General features: G+C 45.5%; 1 protein-coding gene across 1 annotated transcript in view; it reads left to right on the top strand.

Annotated features, from left to right (window-relative positions):
* Positions 1–27,776, top strand: part of LOC126203263 (ankyrin-1-like) — a 111,259-nt gene that overhangs the window by 849 nt on the left and 82,634 nt on the right. The window lies entirely within an intron of this gene.

The raw sequence follows: 27,776 nt of genomic DNA, 5'->3' as shown, positions 1-27,776 counted from the left end.
GTGGTTTTCTTGGCGCTATCAATTCACAGTAACTCGTATTCATTTTTAAAACATGTTGAATTACATTCTGGCGCGAATTAAAGTCGTATCTGGTAGTTTTCGAGCAAATATAAAACCATTAGCTGTGTACCCGAGTTGCCCTGGTAGAATTTATTCCAGACTTCTATTAGTTCATCTCCCTCTCCCTGTCCATGTCTTCCTACCCCTCTTCCTGCCCATCTCCTCTCTCTGTCCTTCTCCTACCGGTCTTTCTGAACATCTCCTCTCTCTCTCTCTCTTATATTCCATATATATGTTTCATATATACATACATGTCACATATATATTTAATATATTTCACTCGCGTTTGCACACATATTTCATCTGTACACTAGCGAATTTCGCCCTGAAGTTTCGTTTTCACGCAGGCCAATGTTTATTGACCTCATATCTCCTAAACTACAACGTACAGTGATACAATTCTGTTGGTAGATCCAGCGGTATACGTGGATCCTGTATACGAAACATATTGGAAATATTTAGCAATGAAGAAGTAAGAAATTACAACGCCATTTCTGATGTTGCCATTTTACACCATTAATAGAGAAAATGTATTAAGCGATGAACCTTTTTCCTTCCATCATTTTGTACGGGTTGTCAGCGAGGAAAGGTCTCGTAAGGGTTTGCAATTGAGTGTAAAGACTGCTGAAAATCACTAAATGCTCCCATTCTCAGTGGATGAATATATTCTGGCTACTTGCTCTTCGCGAGCTAAGATACTCCTTCACCCAACCCCACCCCTTTGAGAGAGGTTTTGGAAATTTGTGGTAAGATCTTATGGGACCAAACTGCTGAGGTCATCATTCCCTAAGCTTAAAGACTACTTAATCTAACTTTAACTTACGCTAAGGACGACACACACACCCATGCCCGAGGGAGAACTCGAACCTCCGACGGCAGGAGCTGCGTGGACCGTGACAATGCGCTCGAGACCTTTCGGCTACCCCGCGCGGATGGGAGAGAGGTGGTTCTTACCCCACAGTGGTTCTTTTCAGACAGTTTGTGATATGTGTAGGCCATCAGGTTTGGCAGAAATTAATCCATTGGGTAAGAAAGAGATGTGGTACATATAGGGTGACAATTATTGAACTATATGAAAGAAAATCCTCATAACTTCTGAACAGTTTGCGTTACGACATTCAAACTTCACGGTTGGCCGCGGGGCATGATGGGAATTAGTGTGAGCTGTATGGTTTGGTTTAACGACTAAGTTCACTTTCATTTGGATGGGTTTGTCAATGAGCAAAAGTAACCATTTGAGCGACTGAATCCGCATGTCGCGATCGAGAAGTCTCTTCACCCTCAACAGCTAACTGTGTGGCGTGTAATGTCCAGTCACGAAATAATCGGTGCGATATTCCTTGATGGCACAATGACTACCAAATGGTACGTGAAGGTTTTGGAAGATGATTTCATCCCCATTATCCAAAGTGACCCTGATTCCGACAAACTGTTGTTCATGCAAGACGGAACTCAACCCCAACAAAGCAGGAGAGTGTTTGATGTCCTGGAGGAGCACTTTAGGGACCGTATTTTGGCTGTGGGGTACCCAGAGGTCATTGGCATGGGCCTCGATTGGCCGCGATATTCTCCAGATCTGAACACATGTGACTCCTTTTTGTGGTGTTATATTAAGGAAAAGGCGTACAGCAATAACCCCAAAACCATTAATCAGCTGAAACCAGTCATTCAGGAGGTCATCGACAGCATCAATGTTCTGACACTTCAGCGGGTCATGCAGAATTTCGCTATTCGTCAGCGCCACATCATCGCCAATGATGGCACACATATCGAACATGTTATAAACTAAATCCGAATATCTGTAGTGACATTTACAAGTTAAATAAGGTGAGTGCACGCCCTAATTTTTAACTAATTTACGTTTTTATCTCATATAGTTCAATAATTGTCACCACTTTGATGGGGTTGAGTTCCGTCTTGCATGAACAACATTTCATACATACATACATACATCAACGTTTATAATATGTATGGATTTCTCATCTGTAAGTACCTGCGATGCGAATGTAGAGTTTTCACAAGGCTATTTGTTACTTACCTACCAATTTTTAAATGAAATGGCTTCAGCATAAATTGTCATTACATAAATGTTTGTCATTGCAGTGTCTCATGCGAGGCTTCAATACCTTCCATATGGATATCCATACCTCTCATTGAATCGTTAACCTGGCATTGTACCTTGTGTGATTGTAAAACTTCCAGATGCTTTAAATTTATGAGACGTATTTATGTGTTGTATTGCGTGGGTGGATTGCTCGGCCCAGAACTGTGCAAGAGAGGAAATGGAATCCCCACCGTGGGCACTAGCGTCTGATTTGCCAGCGAGATCAAACGTTGCTAGCATCTCGTTGAAAGCTGCCGCACACGGGACAGCGGTTTGGCGGCAGGATGCAGGCCTCCGCTGTTAGGAAATAACTAACTGCTGCACGTCGCCACAGGTCGGGACCTCCTCGTACTGCTCAAGCAATGCGGGCAATGGTGGGAGGGGGGGGGGTAGGGGGAGGGGAGGAGGGCAGAGTGCCAGTAGTAGGCCGAATAAGGGGGGGAGGGGAGGGAGGAGAATGTGCGGCAGCGAGGCTGACTCGACGGAGGTGCTCTCCGCCACACACCGTGCACCGTTCTGAGTTGTAGATGTCTAAATATTTATTTATGCATCTTCCTCCATCACAATTCGTGGTCTGTTCAAGAAATTCCAGAACGTTCGTAATTTCGCGACAGTGATGTGTTGGAGCGAAATATGATTAGGCTAGAGTGCATCCCAGAGTGCCCCTGAAGAATCGCTTCTCGGCTTTTGGCAAGATCAATGTGTTACTTTTTTTAAAGAACATGTTTAACACCCCCTCTGCTTCTTTATATACATTGCAGCAGCACTTGACATTATCTGTGATATATATCTCCGATATGTATATATATAGTTGTTAGTATACTAACTTATGTTCCATATAACCTAACTGTGGTTAAAGAGGGGGCGCCCTGCGGCGCGGGGCTGCTAGATTTTACGAGCCCCGCCGCTCCAAAATCAAGTAGGGCCTTTAGTTATATATTTTGCTTATAACTTTGTTATTTCTTATCTAAACTATATTGTTATAGGTATATATTTGATCCTCTCTTTCTTATCTATCTAACTGTGCTCTTATCTCATTTTGTGTTTTTGGAGACTTCGATGAGTGTTTTAAGAAACCCTATATACAATTTTACTACAGCCCCGCCGGGCGAAAATCAAAACTTCCCGCTATGTTATTTGTGGTGTCACTGCCAGACACCACACTTGCTAGGTGGTAGCTTAAATCGGCCGCGGTCCATTAGTACATGTCGGACCCGCGTGTCGCCACTGTGTGATCGTAGACCGAGCGCCACCACACGGCAGGTCTCGAGAGACGTACGAGAACTCGCCCCAGTTGTACGACGACGTTGCTAGCGACTATACGGACGAAGCCTTTGCTCTCATTTGCCGAGAGACAGTTAGAATAGCCTTCAGCTAAATCCATGTCTACGACCTAGCAAGGCGCCATTAGCCTTATATAGCTTGTATCTAAAGAGTCTCACTTGTATCGCCACAATCTCCAGATGTCTCATCAAGAACGATGTATACAAAGGATGGATTAAAAGATAAGTACCAAAGGAGCTACGTACTTTTCTTTATAGCATTCATTAAGTCTCCTGTTTCAGACCTCACTCCATCCTTCGTGAGTTAGCGCGTGCATCTTGGCCGCCTCTTTCAATTAGTGTGCGTAGTGTTGGCAAGTCTGCCGACACTACATTATTCTTACGGGCGAGGGCAGGAAATAACTCGATTTCGCAGCGCTCTGCGCGCAAGCTCTTATCAGTGGCACTTCCTCTGTCGCTCTCTCTCTAGCAGAAGTGTCTTATCTTTGAGGCAACAGCATATACGTTCTTTCGTGAGGCAGCCGCACATGTTTAATGTGCAACTGCCGGAAGTTTCATTGTTGTATGTCTGTTAGCTATTGTTCAGTACTGTATTGAGTAGAACGTTGTGTCGCACAGTTTGCGAATTTCGATGTGGCAGAGTTAGAAGAGCAACGTGTCTGGATTAAATTTTGCGTGAAACTCAAGAAAACCTTTACAGAGACACGCCAAATCCCTCGTTTACGACGCCCTTCCACGTTTACCGACGACGCTCATGTCAAGGACGTCAACGATATTGTACGTGCCAATCGAAGACTGACTGTCCGAGAGATTGCAGAAGAATGCAACATTTCAGTTGGATTACCCCATGAGATCCTGACACACCATCTTGCAAGGCATCGTGTTGCCGCCGAGTTGTTCCCACGACTCGTGAGTCAAAACCAGAAAGACCTTTACCGCGCAATCTGTCAAGAGTATTTGGACCGCGCAAATTAAAACGAGATATTCCTTAAGAGAGTCATAACTGGTAATGAGACGGGGCTCTACGGCTGTGATATTGAGACCAAGCATCAGTCTTGTCTCCAAGACAAAAGAACTCGTCAAGTCAAATGTCAAAGCCATGCTGATAGTTTTCTTGGAATTTGAAGATTAGTTAATCATGAATTCACACACCAAATGCTGTATCATGTCCGTGACACTCTCTCCCCTATTTCACGATAATACACTCCTGGAAATGGAAAAAAGAACACATTGACACCGGTGTGTCAGACCCACCATACTTGCTCCGGACACTGCGAGAGGGCTGTACAAGCAATGATCACACGCACGGCACAGCGGACACACCAGGAACCGCGGTGTTGGCCGTCGAATGGCGCTAGCTGCGCAGCATTTGTGCACCGCCGCCGTCAGTGTCAGCCAGTTTGCCGTGGCATACGGAGCTCCATCGCAGTCTTTAACACTGGTAGCATGCCGCGACAGCGTGGACGTGAACCGTATGTGCAGTTGACGGACTTTGAGCGAGGGCGTATAGTGGGCATGCGGGAGGCCGGGTGGACGTACCGCCGAATTGCTCAACACGTGGGGCGTGAGGTCTCCACAGTACATCGATGTTGTCGCCAGTGGTCGGCGGAAGGTGCACGTGCCCGTCGACCTGGGACCGGACCGCAGCGACGCACGGATGCACGCCAAGACCGTAGGATCCTACGCAGTGCCGTAGGGGACCGCACCGCCACTTCCCAGCAAATTAGGGACACTTGCTCCTGAGGTATCGGCGAGGACCATTCGCAACCGTCTCCATGAAGCTGGGCTACGGTCCCGCACACCGTTAGGCCGTCTTCCGCTCACGCCCCAACATCGTGCAGCCCGCCTCCAGTGGTGTCGCGACAGGCGTGAATGGAGGGACGAATGGAGACGTGTCGTCTTCAGCGATGAGAGTCGCTTCTGCCTTGGTGCCAATGATGGTCGTATGCGTGTTTGGCGCCGTGCAGGTGAGCGCCACAATCAGGACTGCATACGACCGAGGCACACAGGGCCAACACCCGGCATCATGGTGTGGGGAGCGATCTCCTACACTGGCCGTACACCACTGGTGATCGTCGAGGGGACACTGAATAGTGCACGGTACATCCAAACCGTCATCGAACCCATCGTTCTACCAATCCTAGACCGGCAAGGGAACTTGCTGTTCCAACAGGACAATGCACGTCCGCATGTATCCCGTACCATCCAACGTGCTCTAGAAGGTGTAAGTCAACTACCCTGGCCAGCAAGATCTCCGGATCTGTCCCCCATTGAGCATGTTTGGGACTGGATGAAGCGTCGTCTCACGCGGTCTGCACGTCCAGCACGAACGCTGGTCCAACTGAGGCGCCAGGTGGAAATGGCATGGCAAGCCGTTCCACAGGACTACATCCAGCATCTCTACGATCGTCTCCATGGGAGAATAGCAGCCTGCATTGCTGCGAAAGGTGGGTATACACTGTACTAGTGCCGACATTGTGCATGCTCTGTTGCCTGTGTCTATGTGCCTGTGGTTCTGTCAGTGTGATCATGTGATGTATCTGACCCCAGGAATGTGTCAATAAAGTTTCCCCTTCCTGGGACAATGAATTGACGGTGTTCTTATTTCAATTTCCAGGAGTGTACAAACGTGCTACCCTTCTTTGAACTTTATCGATATAATCCGTTAATCCTATCTGATAAGGATCCCATACCGCGCAGCAGTATTACGAAAGAGGACGGACAAGCGTATTGTAGGCAGTCTCTTTAGTAGATCTGTTACATTTTCTAAGCGTTCTGCCAATGAAACGCCTTCCCCACAACATTTTCGGTGTTCTTTCCATTTTAAGTTGTTCGTAATTGTAATTACTAGGTATTTAGTTGAATTTACGGCCTTTAGATGTGATTGATTTAGCGTGTAACTGAAGTTTAACGGATTCCTTTTAGCACTCATGTGGATGACCTCGAACTTTTCATTTTTAGGGTCAATTGCACATATCTTATCTAAATCGTCTTGCAGTTGGTTTTGATCTTCTGATGATTTTACTAGGGATAAACGACAGCATCATCTGCAAACAATCTGTGACGGGTGCTTAGATTGTCTCCTAAATCGTTTATAAAGATAAGGAACAACATAGGTACCTTGGGGTACGTCAGAAATCACTTCTGTTTTACTCGATGACTTTTTGTGAATTACTACGAATTGTCACCACTCTGACAGGAAGTCACGAATCCAGTCGCATAACTGAGTCCAAATTCCATAAGCACGCAATTTGATTACAAGCCGCTTGTGAGGTACGGTGTTAGAAGCCTTCTGACAGAATCAATTTGAAATGCTTCGTCGTTAACAGTCAACACTTCGTGTGAGTAAAGAGCTGGTTGCGTTTCACATGAACGATGTTTTCAAAAAACCTTGTTGTCTATGTGTCAATAGATCGTTCTCTTCGAAGTAATTCATAATGTTTGAACACAAGTATATGTTCCAAAACCGTTCTGCGTATCGACGTTAATGATATGGGCCTGTAATTTAGTAGATTACTCCTATTGCCTTTCTTGAATTTGCTGCGACCTGTGCAACTTTCCAGTCTTTGGATAGGGACCTTTCGTCGAGCGAGCGCTTGTATGTGACTGTTATGTACGGAGCTATTGCATCAGCATACTCTGAAAGGAATTTAATAGGTATACAGCCTGGACCAGAAGACTTCCTTTTATTAAGTGATTTAAGCTGCTTCTCTACTCCGGGGATATCTGCTTCTAAGTTACACATTTTGGCAGCTGTTCCTGTCTCGAATTATGAAATATTCACTTCGTCTTGTTTAGTGAAGGAATGTCTTACGACTGTGTTTTGGCTTTCTGAACAGTTGTGATGCATTCCCCCTTCTGCTCCTTATGCCACTGTCGCTACCCATATCCATTAGTTTCCCATTGCGTATTTCTACTGTAGTCCTGCTGACGATTCAGTTGTCCAGCAGCAGACAGATTTGCTTCTTGTTCTATTCATGAAGTTTTTTTGCCTTAAGCGTTTTATTATTAGATGTGTCTAAAATACACTACTAACCATTATAATAGCTACACCAAGAAGAAATGCAGATGATAAACGGGTATTCATTGGACAAATATATTATTCTAGAAGTGACATGTGATTACATTTTCACGCAATTTGGGTGCATAGATCCTGAGAAATCAGTACCCAGAACAACCACCTCTGGCTGTAATAACGGCCTTGATACACCTGGGCATTGAGTCAAACAGAGCTTGGATGGCGTGTACAGGTACAGCTGCCCATGCAGCTTCAACACGATACCACAGTTCATCAAGAGCACCCCATGCCATCACGCCGGGTGATAAGCCAGTAAGGCGATGACGAATACACGCTTCCAATGTGCGTTCACCGCAATGTCGCCAAACACGGATGCGACCATCATGATGCTGTAAACAGAACCTAGATTCATCCGAAAAAATGACATTTTGCCATTCGTGCACCCAGGTTCGTCGTAGAGTACACCATCGCAGGCGCTCCTGTCTGTGATGCAGCATCAAGGGTAACCGCAGCCACGGTCTCCGAGCTGATAGTCCATGCTGCTGCAAACGTCGTCGAACTGTTCGTGCAGATAGTTGTTGTCTTGCAAACGTCCCCATCTGTTGACTCAGGCATCGAGACGTGGCTGCACGATCCGTTACAGCCATGCTGATAAGATGCCTGTCATCTCGACTGCTAGTGATACGAAGCCGTTGTGATCCAGCACGGCGTTCCGTATTACCCTCCTGAACCCACCGATTTCATATTCTGCTAACAGTCATTGGATCTCAACCAAGGCGAGCAGCAATGTCGCGATACGATAAACAGCAATCGCAATAGGCTATACAATCCGACCTTTATCAAAGTCGGAAACGTGATGGTACGCATTTCTCCTCCTTACACGAGGCATCACAACAACGTTTCACCAGGCAACGCCGGTCAACTGCTGTTTGTGTATGAGAAATTGGTTGAAAACTTTCCTCATGTCAGCACGGTTTAGGTGTCGCCACCGGCGCCAACGTTGTGTGAATGCTCTGAAAAGCTAATCATTTCCATATCACAGCATCCTCTTCCTGTCGGTTAAATTTCGCGTCTTTATCACGTCATCTTCGTGGTGTAGCAATTTTAATGGCCAGTAGTGTAACTTCAAATTCTGTGATAAAAAGAAGAATTTTGTTTCCTGTTGAACTTTTCTATCAGACTCTTTATATACCGACGGCAAAAAATCATAACACCAAGAAGAAATTGTGCGATATAAACGAAAGCTGGTAGGCGTGTTGCTACATCTAAAAGAGGATATGAAAAGGATTGAACTCAGGTTTGCCTTAAATGCACGCGGTAACGGTCGCGAGCGGACGTTACCTTTGAGATTGGATATGTTGAGTTGATGTTAGTCGAGAATGCTTTTAACGTGAAAAAACGCCAGTATCAGCACCTCACTAGGTTTGAAGGAATTCGTGTAATAGGGCTTCGAGAAGCCGGATGTTCCTTCTGCGATACTCCAGAAAGACTTGGCAGGAATGTAGCCACTGTATATGATTGCTGGCAGCGGTGGTCACCAGAATGTTCTGTCGCAAGAAGACTTGGGCTCCGGACAGCCGCGTGTCACCACCGACAGGGAAAACCACAGTGTTCGGTGTATGGCTCTGGCGCATCGTATTGGAACAGAGGAAGGAGTCCGTGCAGCAGTTGGCTTCACAGTGACACAATGAACTGTTACAAATCAGTTACTTCAAGGAAAGCATCGAGCCTGTCAAAAGTCAAAACCACATGGAAGAGGTCAGTTCAGGGCCTCCAACCAGTCTGTCTGCGCCGGCCAGAGTGGCCGAGCGGTTCTAGGCGCTACAGTCTGGAGCCGCGCGACCGCTCAGGTCGCAGGTTCGAATCCTGCCTCGGGAATGGATGTGTGTCCTGTCCTTAGGTTAGTTAGGTTTAAGTAGTTCTAAGTTCTAGGGGACTGACCACAGTAGTTAAGTCCCATAGTGCTCAGAGCCATTTGAACCATTTTGAACCAGTCTGTCTGAGTGCTAGGTACTCTTGACCTACACTTGGAGTTAAGGTCCGGGGTCCAATTTCGTATGATACCAGGAGCACTCTCGTGGTTATCCCACACACTGCAAATTGACATGTTAGTCTGGTGATGCGACCTGGTGTGTGCCATTCACGAACAGTATTCCAAGTGTGTTTTCCAATAGGATAACGCTCGCCCGCATAACGCTTCTGTAACCCAACATGATCCACAGGGTGTCGACGTGGTGCCTTGACCTACTCGATCACCAGGCTTGTCTCCAATCGAGCACTTATGGGACATCATTGGACGACAACTCCATCATCCGCAATCAGCATTAACCGTCCATGTACTGACTGATCAAGCGCAACAGGCATCTAACTCCATCCCACAAACTGTCATCCGGTGCCTGTACAGCACAATGCGTGCATGTTTACATGCTTGCATTCAATATTCTGGGTTATCTCGCAATGGCTTATCTCGCGCTTGCATTAACCTATGATCTTGCAATGTTAATCACTTACAGATGTGACCTAGACAGATGTATTCCACAAGTTTCATTACTGTACATTAATTATTCTTTGGTGTTGCGACTTTTTTCCCGTCAGTGTATTTGTACTGAGTTTTGTACGTTTTTTTCCAAATACACTAAAAAATACTGACGCTCTACGAAGGAATCATCCGAATGCGACGGAAATGTGTAAGATGTGATGTACTTGTATGGACGAACAAATGATGCAATTCCAGAAATGTTGGATGTTTTATTCAGGAGAGAGAGATTCAAAAATTGAGCTCGTCTATAACGCATTGTTCCACCTCTGGCCCTTTTGCAATCAGGTATTCGGATTGGGAATGTTTGAAAGAGTCGTTGGATGGAGTTAGATCATCAACATCCCGAGACAGTTTGAGGGCCCTGCCCATACCGCTTGAAACGTTCTCCTTTGGGGAGAGGTTCGGCGACCTTGCTGGCCAAGTTTGGATTGGCAAGCATCAAGACAAAGCAGGAGAAACTCTACCCGTGTGCAGGTGGGCCTTACCTCTGCTGGGATGTAAGCCCAGGACGGCTTTGTCGTGAAAGGCAACAAAGCGGGGCATAGAATATCGTCCACATACCGCTGTGATGTACGACTGCTGGGGTGACAACCAAGCGGATCCTGCTATGAAATAAGCTGGCAAGGCAGACCATCCTTCTTATCAAGCTGTATGGCCGAAGACAGTTTGGTGTTTCAACACTGTCTAGGGCGTGTCCAGACACGTCTTCGCTGATCATTAAGGCTCTGTTGGAAGCTGGACTCATCACTGTAGACAGTTTATTCCAGTCAGTGTCTGGCGACGTCCCCGGCAGCCCAAAATCCCAGAGAGCTGGTCTGGCGTGCCATTTCTTTTCTCACCATTGTGACAGCAGAGTAGTAGGTCAACGATATTCTACATCCCGTTTTATTGCCCTTCGTGGCAAGTCATCCAGGGCTTACATTTCACGACGATAACTCCCACCCGCACACGGCGAGAATTTCTACTACTTGCCATACCCCACCTCGGCCTGCAAGATCGCCGAATCTCTCCCCAGTTGAGAACGTTTGGAGCTTTATGGGCAGGGTCCTCCAACTAACTCGAGAATTTCACTGTCTAATTGGACATAAATTGGCACAATGTCCCTGAATGCATTCAGTCATTGACGACGTGAATAAATGTTTGCGTAAGAGCCTGAAGTGTGTCAACGCGTTGTTAAGTTGCTCAATTTGTTAAGCTCTTTCTCTTGAATAAATCATCCAGTTTATCGTAAATAGTAACCATTCGTTTGTATATCACATCTACCGATTTCTGTCTCATTCTGATAATACCTTCGTGATTTTTTTTCCCTATGTTTTTCCTTTTGTCTCAGAGTGTACTTCTGCTTAACTCTTCCAAGGCGTAGCGACAAATGATAAGTCGCTTGTGGAAAATATTGCATGAGGCGAATGTTGGGAGGGCGGATGTAGTGATGGTTCTGTTATCAGGAGGCACTCTCCGAGTTCATTGCTTGCCAGTTATCCTCGGAAGGATGGTGGTGACCTGTTGTCGCCGGTAGGTGCAGTGAAAGAAGATCCAGAATTAGTTATTTACTTCCATAAGTTACAGTCAGTGTCTTGACTCACTGTTGACATTGGCTGTCGATAGCCTTCGAGGACTCGTGTCGTAAGCGGCGAACAGTCCGTTACTTACACACGCCGGTTTGGAAGGTGTCTGTTTCTTCCATCTCACCGTCGTTCTTCTTTATCTGCCGAAACGCGATGAAGGTAGTCGCGTAGCCGGGTAGTACCCCAGTTCAAGTAGATCCTGCTCAGTCCGCCGATTTAAAAAAAAAAAAAATGTTTGCAGCCTTGTACTAGGCTGACATGTGCAACAAAGTTCTTGAATCGGCCTTGTGTGTGTGTATTCGCATTAACAGGATGAAATACTGGCATGTAAGCAGAGGAAGGGAAAGGCGTAATCGCCGCATTGGACGAAAATGTTAAGAGCAGACGTGGCGGGAATTATATGGCATGGTGGTTGTGTTTATAATTGGAAAAAATACGATAATGTTTACGAAGATTACTACAGATCCCGAATGGGAAATAATTTGAATGGAGATAATATTAAGGTGGAGTAATATTAAGGTGGGGCCATTATGATAGTCTGGCCCTTTTATACACTCCCTATTTCAGGAGCAGTAGTAGCGGAATATTTAAGAGGAAATTTGGGGAACGTTTACCGTAAATTTCCTCGCCTTGTTATAGTATTGGTGGGAAATTTCAGTGGTCAGCTGTAGCCTGGGATAAGTGATTGTCGCGTGTGGTAGGGAATAGCGTGAACTTGTTCTAAAAGCCTTATCCTACAATTACATTGAGGAGCCAGAGGACCATCTCGTGAAAATGACGTCTTTGATTTCCTATTTGCTACGAACTTTTTGAGTCACAAGGGGTGGATCTGATAAGGGGGTCACAGAATTTGATCAGGTTTTGCAAGGACGTCCTATACTGAAGGAATGAGACACGTGTTTTGGATTTTGCTAGACACTCTCTAGTTTTTGAAAAAAAACTAGTTTGTGCAAAAAACAAGGTCAAAGTTCACGAAGTAAAATTGTGTTTTCAATGCTGTCACCGGAAGATCGTCTAAAAACAAATGTTTTTATTAATGTAATATCAAATCCAACGTTATTAGCAATTGAGGTAGTAGCGTTTTTGTGTTTTGATGCTGTAGGTTGGGTACCCGTCATTCAGAGTGTCTAGGAGAGCGAAGTCGGCGGTCGGGCGGAAAAACACTAGATTACCTAACAGCTGGTCTGTGTTCAGATTATTGGTCATGGCTTTTTTGTCATTCTGAATTTTTCGGTATATGTGACAATATTATGATAATGGGCATACCTGTCCTTTCTTATTTTGAAATAAAACCGCGGAAGGGGGGGGGGGAGGTGATCAATAATCAGGTAAATGTATAAAATGCACTGACAGTAATTTTCACCGTGATACGTGACGCGCTAGATAGAACTTTCGTAGATGATGATGGTCAACCGAATTGCACAGTAGAAGTGATAACACCGACATGTACCTACATTTTTCAACCGTGTGATATTCACTGTTTTCGACATTTAAAGAATAACATTCCATGATTTCAAAATTATGTGACATCATGGCAGAGCTGATAATTACAACATAGGGCGAATGCTATCAAAATTTTTTGTGTTGGTCCTTAACCAGTTGTTTACATCTGTCTTTTAAGATTTGCTTTCATACGCTTGGCGTCCATTGGAATTTGTGGTGTCACCGCTAGACACCACACTTGCTAGGTGGTAACTTAAATCGGCCGCGGTCCTGTAGTACATGTCGGACCCGCGTGTCGCCACTGTGGGATCGCAAACCTAGCGCCACCACAAGGCAGGTCTCGAGAGACTGAGGAGACCTCGCCCCCAGTTGTACGGACAACATAGCTAGCGATTGGACGTGCTAAGCCTTGCTCTCATTTGCCGAGAGATAGACAGTAGAATAGCCCTCTGCTAAGTTAAATGGCGACCACCTAGCAAGGCGCCATTTGTATCAGTGCCAATAGCCTACGAGTATGCAGGAGAGATGTATTCCAACAAGAGAATAAAGTTAAGTATTAAAAAAGCTACGTATTTTTCTTTAGTGCATTTATAAGTCTCATGTTCCAGACTTCACGCCCGTCTGCGTTAGCCTTGCGTGCCCTATCGGCTACAGCATTGTGTCTGGGCTGTATGGTCTAGACACAACATCCACAGTACATCGATGTTGTCGCCAGTGGTCGGCGGAAGGTGCACGTGCCCGTCGACCTGGGACCGGACCGCAGCGACGCACGGATGCACGCCAAGACCGTAGGATCCTACGCAGTGCCGTAGGGGACCGCACCGCCACTTCCCAGCAAATTAGGGACACTGTTGCTCCTGGGGTATCGGCGAGGACCATTCGCAACCGTCTCCATGAAGCTGGGCCACGGTCCCGCACACCGTTAGGCCGTTTTCCGCTCACGCCCCAACATCGTGCAGCCCGCCTCCAGTGGTGTCGCGACAGGCGTGAATGGAGGGACGAATGGAGACGTGTCGTCTTCAGCGATGAGAGTCGCTTCTGCCTTGGTGCCAATGATGGTCGTATGCGTGTTTGGCGCCGTGCAGGTGAGCGCCACAATCAGGACTGCATACGACCGAGGCACACAGGGCCAACACCCGGCATCATGGTGTGGGGAGCGATCTCCTACACTGGCCGTACACCACTGGTGATCGTCGAGGGGACACTGAATAGTGCACGGTACATCCAAACCGTCATCGAACCCATCGTTCTACCAATCCTAGACCGGCAAGGGAACTTGCTGTTCCAACAGGACAATGCACGTCCGCATGTATCCCGTACCATCCAACGTGCTCTAGAAGGTGTAAGTCAACTACCCTGGCCAGCAAGATCTCCGGATCTGTCCCCCATTGAGCATGTTTGGGACTGGATGAAGCGTCGTCTCACGCGGTCTGCACGTCCAGCACGAACGCTGGTCCAACTGAGGCGCCAGGTGGAAATGGCATGGCAAGCCGTTCCACAGGACTACATCCAGCATCTCTACGATCGTCTCCATGGGAGAATAGCAGCCTGCATTGCTGCGAAAGGTGGGTATACACTGTACTAGTGCCGACATTGTGCATGCTCTGTTGCCTGTGTCTATGTGCCTGTGGTTCTGTCAGTGTGATCATGTGATGTATCTGACCCCAGGAATGTGTCAATAAAGTTTCCCCTTCCTGGGACAATGAATTGACGGTGTTCTTATTTCAATTTCCAGGAGTGTACAAACGTGCTACCCTTCTTTGAACTTTATCGATATAATCCGTTAATCCTATCTGATAAGGATCCCATACCGCGCAGCAGTATTACGAAAGAGGACGGACAAGCGTATTGTAGGCAGTCTCTTTAGTAGATCTGTTACATTTTCTAAGCGTTCTGCCAATGAAACGCCTTCCCCACAACATTTTCGGTGTTCTTTCCATTTTAAGTTGTTCGTAATTGTAATTACTAGGTATTTAGTTGAATTTACGGCCTTTAGATGTGATTGATTTAGCGTGTAACTGAAGTTTAACGGATTCCTTTTAGCACTCATTTGGATGACCTCGAACTTTTCATTTTTAGGGTCAATTGCACATATCTTATCTAAATCGTCTTGCAGTTGGTTTTGATCTTCTGATGATTTTACTAGGGATAAACGACAGCATCATCTGCAAACAATCTGTGACGGGTGCTTAGATTGTCTCCTAAATCGTTTATAAAGATAAGGAACAACATAGGTACCTTGGGGTACGTCAGAAATCACTTCTGTTTTACTCGATGACTTTTTGTGAATTACTACGAATTGTCACCACTCTGACAGGAAGTCACGAATCCAGTCGCATAACTGAGTCCAAATTCCATAAGCACGCAATTTGATTACAAGCCGCTTGTGAGGTACGGTGTTAGAAGCCTTCTGACAGAATCAATTTGAAATGCTTCGTCGTTAACAGTCAACACTTCGTGTGAGTAAAGAGCTGGTTGCGTTTCACATGAACGATGTTTTCAAAAAACCTTGTTGTCTATGTGTCAATAGATCGTTCTCTTCGAAGTAATTCATAATGTTTGAACACAAGTATATGTTCCAAAACCGTTCTGCGTATCGACGTTAATGATATGGGCCTGTAATTTAGTAGATTACTCCTATTGCCTTTCTTGAATTTGCTGCGACCTGTGCAACTTTCCAGTCTTTGGATAGGGACCTTTCGTCGAGCGAGCGCTTGTATGTGACTGTTATGTACGGAGCTATTGCATCAGCATACTCTGAAAGGAATTTAATAGGTATACAGCCTGGACCAGAAGACTTCCTTTTATTAAGTGATTTAAGCTGCTTCTCTACTCCGGGGATATCTGCTTCTAAGTTACACATTTTGGCAGCTGTTCCTGTCTCGAATTATGAAATATTCACTTCGTCTTGTTTAGTGAAGGAATGTCTTACGACTGTGTTTTGGCTTTCTGAACAGTTGTGATGCATTCCCCCTTCTGCTCCTTATGCCACTGTCGCTACCCATATCCATTAGTTTCCCATTGCGTATTTCTACTGTAGTCCTGCTGACGATTCAGTTGTCCAGCAGCAGACAGATTTGCTTCTTGTTCTATTCATGAAGTTTTTTTGCCTTAAGCGTTTTATTATTAGATGTGTCTAAAATACACTACTAACCATTATAATAGCTACACCAAGAAGAAATGCAGATGATAAACGGGTATTCATTGGACAAATATATTATTCTAGAAGTGACATGTGATTACATTTTCACGCAATTTGGGTGCATAGATCCTGAGAAATCAGTACCCAGAACAACCACCTCTGGCTGTAATAACGGCCTTGATACACCTGGGCATTGAGTCAAACAGAGCTTGGATGGCGTGTACAGGTACAGCTGCCCATGCAGCTTCAACACGATACCACAGTTCATCAAGAGCACCCCATGCCATCACGCCGGGTGATAAGCCAGTAAGGCGATGACGAATACACGCTTCCAATGTGCGTTCACCGCAATGTCGCCAAACACGGATGCGACCATCATGATGCTGTAAACAGAACCTAGATTCATCCGAAAAAATGACATTTTGCCATTCGTGCACCCAGGTTCGTCGTAGAGTACACCATCGCAGGCGCTCCTGTCTGTGATGCAGCATCAAGGGTAACCGCAGCCACGGTCTCCGAGCTGATAGTCCATGCTGCTGCAAACGTCGTCGAACTGTTCGTGCAGATAGTTGTTGTCTTGCAAACGTCCCCATCTGTTGACTCAGGCATCGAGACGTGGCTGCACGATCCGTTACAGCCATGCTGATAAGATGCCTGTCATCTCGACTGCTAGTGATACGAAGCCGTTGTGATCCAGCACGGCGTTCCGTATTACCCTCCTGAACCCACCGATTTCATATTCTGCTAACAGTCATTGGATCTCAACCAAGGCGAGCAGCAATGTCGCGATACGATAAACAGCAATCGCAATAGGCTATACAATCCGACCTTTATCAAAGTCGGAAACGTGATGGTACGCATTTCTCCTCCTTACACGAGGCATCACAACAACGTTTCACCAGGCAACGCCGGTCAACTGCTGTTTGTGTATGAGAAATTGGTTGAAAACTTTCCTCATGTCAGCACGGTTTAGGTGTCGCCACCGGCGCCAACGTTGTGTGAATGCTCTGAAAAGCTAATCATTTCCATATCACAGCATCCTCTTCCTGTCGGTTAAATTTCGCGTCTTTATCACGTCATCTTCGTGGTGTAGCAATTTTAATGGCCAGTAGTGTAACTTCAAATTCTGTGATAAAAAGAAGAATTTTGTTTCCTGTTGAACTTTTCTATCAGACTCTTTATATACCGACGGCAAAAAATCATAACACCAAGAAGAAATTGTGCGATATAAACGAAAGCTGGTAGGCGTGTTGCTACATCTAAAAGAGGATATGAAAAGGATTGAACTCAGGTTTGCCTTAAATGCACGCGGTAACGGTCGCGAGCGGACGTTACCTTTGAGATTGGATATGTTGAGTTGATGTTAGTCGAGAATGCTTTTAACGTGAAAAAACGCCAGTATCAGCACCTCACTAGGTTTGAAGGAATTCGTGTAATAGGGCTTCGAGAAGCCGGATGTTCCTTCTGCGATACTCCAGAAAGACTTGGCAGGAATGTAGCCACTGTATATGATTGCTGGCAGCGGTGGTCACCAGAATGTTCTGTCGCAAGAAGACTTGGGCTCCGGACAGCCGCGTGTCACCACCGACAGGGAAAACCACAGTGTTCGGTGTATGGCTCTGGCGCATCGTATTGGAACAGAGGAAGGAGTCCGTGCAGCAGTTGGCTTCACAGTGACACAATGAACTGTTACAAATCAGTTACTTCAAGGAAAGCATCGAGCCTGTCAAAAGTCAAAACCACATGGAAGAGGTCAGTTCAGGGCCTCCAACCAGTCTGTCTGCGCCGGCCAGAGTGGCCGAGCGGTTCTAGGCGCTACAGTCTGGAGCCGCGCGACCGCTCAGGTCGCAGGTTCGAATCCTGCCTCGGGAATGGATGTGTGTCCTGTCCTTAGGTTAGTTAGGTTTAAGTAGTTCTAAGTTCTAGGGGACTGACCACAGTAGTTAAGTCCCATAGTGCTCAGAGCCATTTGAACCATTTTGAACCAGTCTGTCTGAGTGCTAGGTACTCTTGACCTACACTTGGAGTTAAGGTCCGGGGTCCAATTTCGTATGATACCAGGAGCACTCTCGTGGTTATCCCACACACTGCAAATTGACATGTTAGTCTGGTGATGCGACCTGGTGTGTGCCATTCACGAACAGTATTCCAAGTGTGTTTTCCAATAGGATAACGCTCGCCCGCATAACGCTTCTGTAACCCAACATGATCCACAGGGTGTCGACGTGGTGCCTTGACCTACTCGATCACCAGGCTTGTCTCCAATCGAGCACTTATGGGACATCATTGGACGACAACTCCATCATCCGCAATCAGCATTAACCGTCCATGTACTGACTGATCAAGCGCAACAGGCATCTAACTCCATCCCACAAACTGTCATCCGGTGCCTGTACAGCACAATGCGTGCATGTTTACATGCTTGCATTCAATATTCTGGGTTATCTCGCAATGGCTTATCTCGCGCTTGCATTAACCTATGATCTTGCAATGTTAATCACTTACAGATGTGACCTAGACAGATGTATTCCACAAGTTTCATTACTGTACATTAATTATTCTTTGGTGTTGCGACTTTTTTCCCGTCAGTGTATTTGTACTGAGTTTTGTACGTTTTTTTCCAAATACACTAAAAAATACTGACGCTCTACGAAGGAATCATCCGAATGCGACGGAAATGTGTAAGATGTGATGTACTTGTATGGACGAACAAATGATGCAATTCCAGAAATGTTGGATGTTTTATTCAGGAGAGAGAGATTCAAAAATTGAGCTCGTCTATAACGCATTGTTCCACCTCTGGCCCTTTTGCAATCAGGTATTCGGATTGGGAATGTTTGAAAGAGTCGTTGGATGGAGTTAGATCATCAACATCCCCAGACAGTTTGAGGGCCCACCCCATACCGCTTGAAACGTTCTCCTTTGGGGAGAGGTTCGGCGACCTTGCTGGCCAAGTTTGGATTGGCAAGCATCAAGACAAAGCAGGAGAAACTCTACCCGTGTGCAGGTGGGCCTTACCTCTGCTGGGATGTAAGCCCAGGACGGCTTGTCGTGAAAGGCAACAAAACGGGGCATAGAATATCGTCCACATACCGCTGTGATGTACGACTGCTGGGGTGACAACCAAGCGGATCCTACTATGAAATAAGCTGGCAAGGCAGACCATCCTTCTTATCAAGCTGTATGGCCGAAGACAGTTTGGTGTTTCAACACTGTCTAGGGCGTGTCCAGACACGTCTTCGCTGATCATTAAGGCTCAGTTGGAAGCTGGACTCATCACTGTAGACAGTTTATTCCAGTCAGTGTCTGGCGACGTCCCCGGCAGCCCAAAATCCCAGAGAGCTGGTCTGGCGTGCCATTTCTTTTCTCACCATTGTGACAGCAGAGTAGTAGGTCAACGATATTCTACATCCCGTTTTATTGCCCTTCGTGGCAAGTCATCCAGGGCTTACATTTCACGACGATAACTCCCACCCGCACACGGCGAGAATTTCTACTACTTGCCATACCCCACCTCGGCCTGCAAGATCGCCGAATCTCTCCCCGGTTGAGAACGTTTGGAGCTTTATGGGCAGGGTCCTCCAACTAACTCGAGAATTTCACTGTCTAATTGGACATAAATTGGCACAATGTCCCTGAATGCATTCAGTCATTGACGACGTGAATAAATGTTTGCGTAAGAGCCTGAAGTGTGTCAACGCGTTGTTAAGTTGCTCAATTTGTTAAGCTCTTTCTCTTGAATAAATCATCCAGTTTATCGTAAATAGTAACCATTCGTTTGTATATCACATCTACCGATTTCTGTCTCATTCTGATAATACCTTCGTGATCTTTTTTTTCCTATGTTTTTCCTTTTGTCTCAGAGTGTACTTCTGCTTAACTCTTCCAAGGCGTAGCGACAAATGATAAGTCGCTTGTGGAAAATATTGCATGAGGCGAATGTTGGGAGGGCGGATGTAGTGATGGTTCTGTTATCAGGAGGCACTCTCCGAGTTCATTGCTTGCCAGTTATCCTCGGAAGGATGGTGGTGACCTGTTGTCGCCGGTAGGTGCAGTGAAAGAAGATCCAGAATTAGTTATTTACTTCCATAAGTTACAGTCAGTGTCTTGACTCACTGTTGACATTGGCTGTCGATAGCCTTCGAGGACTCGTGTCGTAAGCGGCGAACAGTCCGTTACTTACACACGCCGGTTTGGAAGGTGTCTGTTTCTTCCATCTCACCGTCGTTCTTCTTTATCTGCCGAAACGCGATGAAGGTAGTCGCGTAGCCGGGTAGTACCCCAGTTCAAGTAGATCCTGCTCAGTCCGCCGATTTTTTTTAAAAAAAAAATGTTTGCAGCCTTGTACTAGGCTGACATGTGCAACAAAGTTCTTGAATCGGCCTTGTGTGTGTGTATTCGCATTAACAGGATGAAATACTGGCATGTAAGCAGAGGAAGGGAAAGGCGTAATCGCCGCATTGGACGAAAATGTTAAGAGCAGACGTGGCGGGAATTACATGGCATGGTGGTTGTGTTTGTAATTGGAAAAAATACGATAATGTTTACGAAGATTACTACAGATCCCGAATGGGAAATAATTTGAATGGAGATAATATTAAGGTGGAGTAATATTAAGGTGGGGCCATTATGATAGTCTGGCCCTTTTATACACTCCCTATTTCAGGAGCAGTAGTAGCGGAATATTTAAGAGGAAATTTGGGGAACGTTTACCGTAAATTTCCTCGCCTTGTTATAGTATTGGTGGGAAATTTCAGTGGTCAGCTGTAGCCTGGGATAAGTGATTATCGCGTGTGGTAGGGAATAGCTCGAACTTGTTCTAAAAGCCTTATCCTACAATTACATTGAGGAGCCAGAGGACCATCTCGTGAAAATGACGTCTTTGATTTCCTATTTGCTACGAACTTTTTTGAGTCACAAGGGGTGGATCTGATAAGGGGGTCACAGAATTTGATCAGGTTTTGCAAGGACGTCCTATACTGAAGGAATGAGACACGTGTTTTGGATTTTGCTAGACACTCTCTAGTTTTTGAAAAAAAAAACTAGTTTGTGAAAAAAACTAGGTCAAAGTTCACGAAGTAAAATTGTGTTTTTAATGCTGTCACCGGAAGATCGTCTAAAAACAAATGTTTTTATTAATGTAATATCAAATCCAACGTTAATAGCAATTGAGGTAGTAGCGTTTTTGTGTTTTGATGCTGTAGGTTGGGTACCCGTCATTCAGTGTGTCTAGGAGAGCGAAGTCGGCGGTCGGACGGAAAAACACTAGATTACCTAACTGCTGGTCTGTGTTCGATTATTGTTCATGGCTTTTTTGTCATTCTGAATTTTTCGGTATATGTGACAATATTATGATAATGGGCATACCTGTCCTTTCTTATTTTGAAATAAAACCGCGGAAGGGGGGGGGGGTGATCAATAATCAAGTAAATGTATAAAATGCACTAACAGTAATTTTCACCGTGATACGTGACGCGCTAGATAGAACTTTCGTAGATGATGATGGTCAACCGAATTGCACAGTAGAAGTGATAACACCGACATGTACCTACATTTTTCAACCGTGTGATATTTACTGTTTTCGACATTTAAAGAATAACATTCCATGATTTCAAAATTATGCGACATCATGGCAGAGCTGATAATTACAACATAGGGCGAATGCTATCAAAATTTTTTGTGTTGGTCCTTAACCAGTTGTTTACATCTGTCTTTTAAGATTTGCTTTCATACGCTTGGCGTCCATTGGAATTGATATCTGACAGCTCTATTTTTAACAACGTGAAACAGATATGCTTTCCACGAACAACATACCGGAAAGCATGTCAATAGGTGCGAGATTTCGTTTGTGTGTGCGACAAATACATGTTTTGCCTCTTTCTATAACATTGAACTCGAATTTTTTTTTCAGAAACTGAGGACTGTCTTGTAAAACGTCGAAACACCTGTCTTTATATTCAGTATAGAATGGCCTTGCAAAATTTGATCATAAACGGTGATCCGCGTGTCAGACCACCCCTTGTTAGTTAATATACTCTGAAGCGGCGAGGAAACTGGTGTAGGCATGCTTACTCAAATACAGAGATATGTAAATAGGCACAAACGGCGCTGCGGTCGAAACGCCTAAGTATAAGACGACAAGTGTCTGGCGCAGTTATTAGATCGGTTACTGTTGCTGCAAGATTTAAGTGAGTACGAACGTGCGATGGGGCATAGCATCTCCGAGGTAGCGATGAAGTGGGGATTTTCCCGTATGACCAGTTCACGAGTGTACCGTGAATATCAGGAATCCGGTAAAATATCAAATCTCCGACATCGCTGCGGCCGGAAAAAGATGCTGCAAGAACGGGACCAACGACGACTGAAGAGAATCGTTCAACGTGACAGAAGTGCAACCCTTTCGCATATTACTGCAGATTTCAATGCTGGGCCATCAACAAGTGTCAGCGTGCGAACCGTTCAACGAAACATCATCGATATGGGCTTTCGGAGCCGAAGACCCCCTCGTGTACCCTAGATGACTGCACGATACAAACCTTAACGCCTCGACTGGACCCATCAACACCGAAATAGACTGTTGATGACTGGAAACATGTTGTCTGGTCGGACGAGTCTCGTTTCAAATTGTATCGAGCGGATGGAGACAACCCCTTGAATCTATGGACCTCGCATGTCAGCAGGGGACTGTTCAAGCTGGTGGAGGCTCTGTAATGGTGTAGGACGTGTTCAGTTGGAGTGATATGGGACCCCTGATACGTCTAGATACGACTCTGACACGTGACACGTACGTAAGCATCCTGTGTGATCACCTGCATCCATTAACGTCATTGTGCATTCCGACGAACTTGGGCATTTCGAGAAGGATAATGCGACACCCCACACGTCGAGAATTGCTACAGAGTGGCTCCAGGAACACTCTTCTGAGTTTAAACACTTCCACTGGACACCAGACTAACAAGACATGAACATTATTGAGCATATCTGGGATGCCTTGCAACGTGTTGTTCAGAAGAGATGACCACCGCCTCGTACTCTTGTAGCATTCACGGTGTCAGTTCCCTCCAGCATTCAGAATGAGATTTTCACTCTGCAGCGGAGTATGCGCTGATATGAAACTTCCTGGCAGATTAAAACTGTGTGCCCGACCGAGACTCGAACTCGGGACCTTTGCCTTTCGAGTCTCGGTCGGGCACACAGTTTTAATCTGCCAGGAAGTTTCATATCAGCGCACACTCCGCTGCAGAGTGAAAATCTCATTCTGGAAACATCCCCCAGGCTGTGGCTAAGCCATGTCTCCGCAGTATCCTTTCTTTCATGAGTGCTAGTTCTGCAAGGTTCGCAGGAGAGCTTCTGTAAAGTCTGGAAGGTAGGAGACGAGATACTGGCAGAAGTAAAGCTGTGAGGACCGGGCGTAAGTCGTGCTTCGGTAGCTCAGATGGTAGAGCACTTGTCCGCGATAGGCAAAGGTCCCGAGTTCGAGTCTCGGTCGGGCACACAGTTTTAATCTGCCAGGAAGTTTCCCTCCAACATTACTTGCGACATAAGTCGAGTCCATGCCACGTCGTGTTGCGGCACTTCTGCGTGCTCGAGGGGGCCCTACACGACGTTAGTTGGGTGTACCAGTTTCACTGGCTCTTCAGTGTAGAAGAGGAAATCATAAGGCCGTTACAGAATCACTAGACACGGCTGTAAAAAGGAACATAAAGTTAGGCAAGAAGGTATTTCTGCTCAGGCAGAGGGACAATGGGGTTTTGTAGGTTACTGGTTCATGCCAGTAAACATTTAAAATGATCGAGTGGACTTCATCGGAATTCCGCTCTTATGAAACCAGTCGAAAAATTACAGGTCATGCGTGCTCTCTCGAGGAGTGAAGGTCGCCTTGCTCGGCTGGAGAAACCGCGTAGTTCAGAGGAGTTCGTAGAGGGAGGGGGGGGGGGCAGCGTCTCTGATGTACATCGGGAACAGCACACGTGGCATGTGACCCCTACACTGTAAGGAAAGCTCACTACACTGCGCCTTAATCTTTAGCTCTAGAGAATGCCGTAAAAATTTAAAGTTTATTTCGAGGAACCAGCATTATTAGAGGCCTAGCATCAAAATCCTATGAGAATATCCAACTGACTACTGCGTAATGAAATGTTCAACTCCCTGCGCCAATCGAGCTCTGCTGCTCTAGACGTGACTCATAAAAACAAAAAACACCACAACACAAAAGTAAGAATAAGTGGATCTCGCACGTTTGCTCAGTGGAGCTAAGAAACTGTACATGAAATGAGTGACTGGAATGAAGGCTAACACATTTTTGTCGTAGAATCAACTGCTATAAGAAACTTATTTCTGCACACGAGATTGTCAATTATATTCATAATAAAATTTACAAGCAAAGCATTGTGTATGAATAAACTCCTAGCTGCCTTTTCATAGATTAGATATATTAATACATAAGAAACTGTCAGCCCCGATTGAGATATTAGATATTTTGACAAAAGCCTTGTGCAATGATAATCGGATCAGATCTGGAAGAACACAAATCAACGAGTGCCGGAATAACAGCTCATTTCTCCATCTCCTGGGCTCGGCAACAGCGAACCGTATCCTCCGTGTTGCCGGGTGACGTACCTCTCCACCCAGGGCCTGAGAATATCAGCGCACACTCCGCTGTAGAGTGAAAATTTCATTCTAGAAATATCAAACAGGTTTTCACAGAATGATAAATAAAAATATTTTCTTTCCACTTGCTGCCCGTCTCCCATCACTCGGTAATCGTTGGTAACTTATAATCCTATCTTAAAATGGTAGTTAATATTTCATCTGGGAACAACAAACAGGCGTGATAAAGGAAATTTTGGATTCAAATGTACAGCCAAGCATAAGCTCGCAAAATGCAAGGGAACAAACGGTGTTTTTGTCCATAAATCGCCGGCCGGAGTGGCCGTGCGGTTCTAGGCGCTACAGTCTGGACCCGAGCGACCGCTCCGGTCGCAGGTTCGAATCCTGCCTCGGGCATGGATGTGTGTGATGTCCTTAGGTTAGTTAGGTTTAATTGGTTCTAAGTTCTAGGCGACTGATGACCTCAAAAGTTAAGTCGCATAGTGCTCAGAGCCATTTGAACCATTTTGTCCATACATCCTGTCATTACTGTAAGTTGACGCCTCATATTCTGATGAGCGCAAGACTCTCTCACAGACAACAGGCGAGTGTCAGCCATAACCGGAATCAAGAGAAACCCAAATTTGGAGATTTTAGCCACTGTCCTCCCAGACGAGAGTCCAGCATATTACCTCAGCGAATTCTCGTTGAGTGAAACAGCAACTGTGTGAAACGTAGTAAATATATCCCACAAAGCCTGAACAAGGAGAAAAAAGGTACTGCATCACTGAACATTATAACCAATGAACAAGTGTACACAGAAGGCCGAAGGTGATCACTGGAGACAGTATGTGCAGTGGAACGGTGGATACGGTTACTATGAAGGAGCTAAAAGAGGCTTTAAGAGGCACGAAGAACAGAAAAGCAACTGGAATAGAAGGAATAAATGCAGAAATAAATAAATATGGAGGGTTATCACTAGGTAAAAGCTTTTTACAAGTGATAAGTCTATGTTGCGATGATCCCAGACTCCTGGTGTATAGCAGAACTAATTTCTCTTTTCCAGGAAGGGAAACATATTGACAGTAAAAGCTATCGTGCCATCAGTGTTTTATACACTGGCTACAAACTATGCTCAAAAATAACCAATAACTGCACGACAAATCTTGCAACCTTTTATGACAGTGATTTCGAATTGCAGAACGTGAGGAATAGAATGAACAGTGAATGTGGGAGGAGGGTAAATCAAAAACGATAGTAATGAGGCGTAGCAAAAATGATATTGGCAACAAGAGGTAGGGATCACATCTGGTAGACAGTTTTCTATGCAAGAGAATCATGGCCCACGGGGAAACCAGAAGAGAAGACAATCGAGCCGCTTCAGATATAATGTTACACAGATGTGATGAATCGGTTCTCCGATGAATCGACAGGGAAATGAATATGTGGAACACACAGACTAGAAGAAAGCAAAAGGACGGAAGACCACGAGTTGAAACATTAGTGGGTAACTCCCATGGTCATGTAGTACGAATTAAACTAGTTATGATTTTACAGCCAAAGGTTCGTTGTGGTTTAACTGTCGGCTACCAACCGCTTTGCCATTGGCGGATTTCGGTGGGCCGCGGCGGCAGGGAATTCTCAGGAACGTATCTTAAGGGCTACGTTAAGGAGACACTGCAGACCTATGCATCATATGTAAGTTTGGAATATTTGTAGGGGATCTAAACATTATACTTGTTTGGAGAAAAATATTGGGAAAATTACATTAAGAAAAGCCTTTTCCGAAGCTTACGCACAACAGACACACTTAGTAACCAACGAAAACGAAGTGTTTCTGCGAGTTCAATATTTTCAAAATATGACGTGATCAGTTTCAAGCCGTTTTCAAAATAGGGAATTTCGCATGGAAAAATTTCACTCGATTAAGCAGAGCCACAACTCTGTTAAGAAAAAGAGAAACGAAAAAAAATACACTTAAGAGCAGATTTTCTACATGCATCGAGAAACTTTAGAAATTTAAAACATACGTGAATTTCAGACTTTAACGTGGTTTTTGTACGACTTGCAGAAGCTTAAGAAATTCCCTCTTGGTAGAGAGAGAGAGGAGACTGGACTACCTGTCGTGGCCACAATGCAACTCGAGACCTTAAAGATCAGGTGTGATCTAATTTAAGGGAGACTACAGAGCGTGCCGTAGAGGATAAAGGCAGCCGCGTGACACAGACACGAACAGTTGAGGACGTGGTATGTAGGAGCTGCTCTGAGGTGACGAGTCTTGCACCGGAGAGAAAGTCGCGGCATCCCGCGTCAAACCTATCGAACGCCTCCCCCTCTCCCAGAAATAAGGCTCCAAGATGCTGGGCGAACCTAACGGGTATCTTTAGCTGAAAAGGGACGCTGTCCTCTCGTAATCCTGTGGTTAAGTTTATGGAACCAGTATACACTGTAGGCTGTGGAACTACTCTGCTGCCTCCAAAGAGTGGCTTGCACATGAAATGAGTACAACATGAGGGAAGTGCACAGACAGACATTCCTCCATACATCGGTACGCGAGATGGGAACAGGATGACAGTGGTACAGAGTTGTGCCCGCCAGGGACCGACCCCTTGATTTGGCAAGTATAAGGAATTTTTACAGAATAAGTGTGCCACATTGCTGAAGGATGTAGCACTCCTCAAGTGTAGAAAAAAAGTAAGATGCCTAAAAACATAGTCAGCCATGGGTTATTCTGTCCAGTGACAGCCATCCGTCTGGTGGCGGTATGGGTGCTGCTCAATGAGCACACCACACATCCTTGCACATCTCCAGCCTTCCCTAAGGAAAGAGTCACAAAATCTTTCGAACACACGTGGTTGCCCTCGGATTATTTCACCTACTGGGGACCCACACTCCTGGAACAAGTACTAACTGTCAATGGATATGTGAACCACCAACGTATTTAAGTGTAGCCACAAATCTCAGGGATCGAAATTAGGTGGTAGTCACGTTTTTGGATATTTCCAACAAAATCATCGCTCGTTAAACTTGTAT

This window comes from Schistocerca nitens, chromosome 9, assembly GCF_023898315.1.
Source record: "Schistocerca nitens isolate TAMUIC-IGC-003100 chromosome 9, iqSchNite1.1, whole genome shotgun sequence".
Classification (NCBI taxonomy): Eukaryota; Metazoa; Arthropoda; class Insecta; order Orthoptera; family Acrididae; genus Schistocerca; species Schistocerca nitens.
The sequence above is the reverse complement of the archived record's forward strand: the minus strand, read 5'-3'. Positions and strand labels throughout refer to the sequence as shown.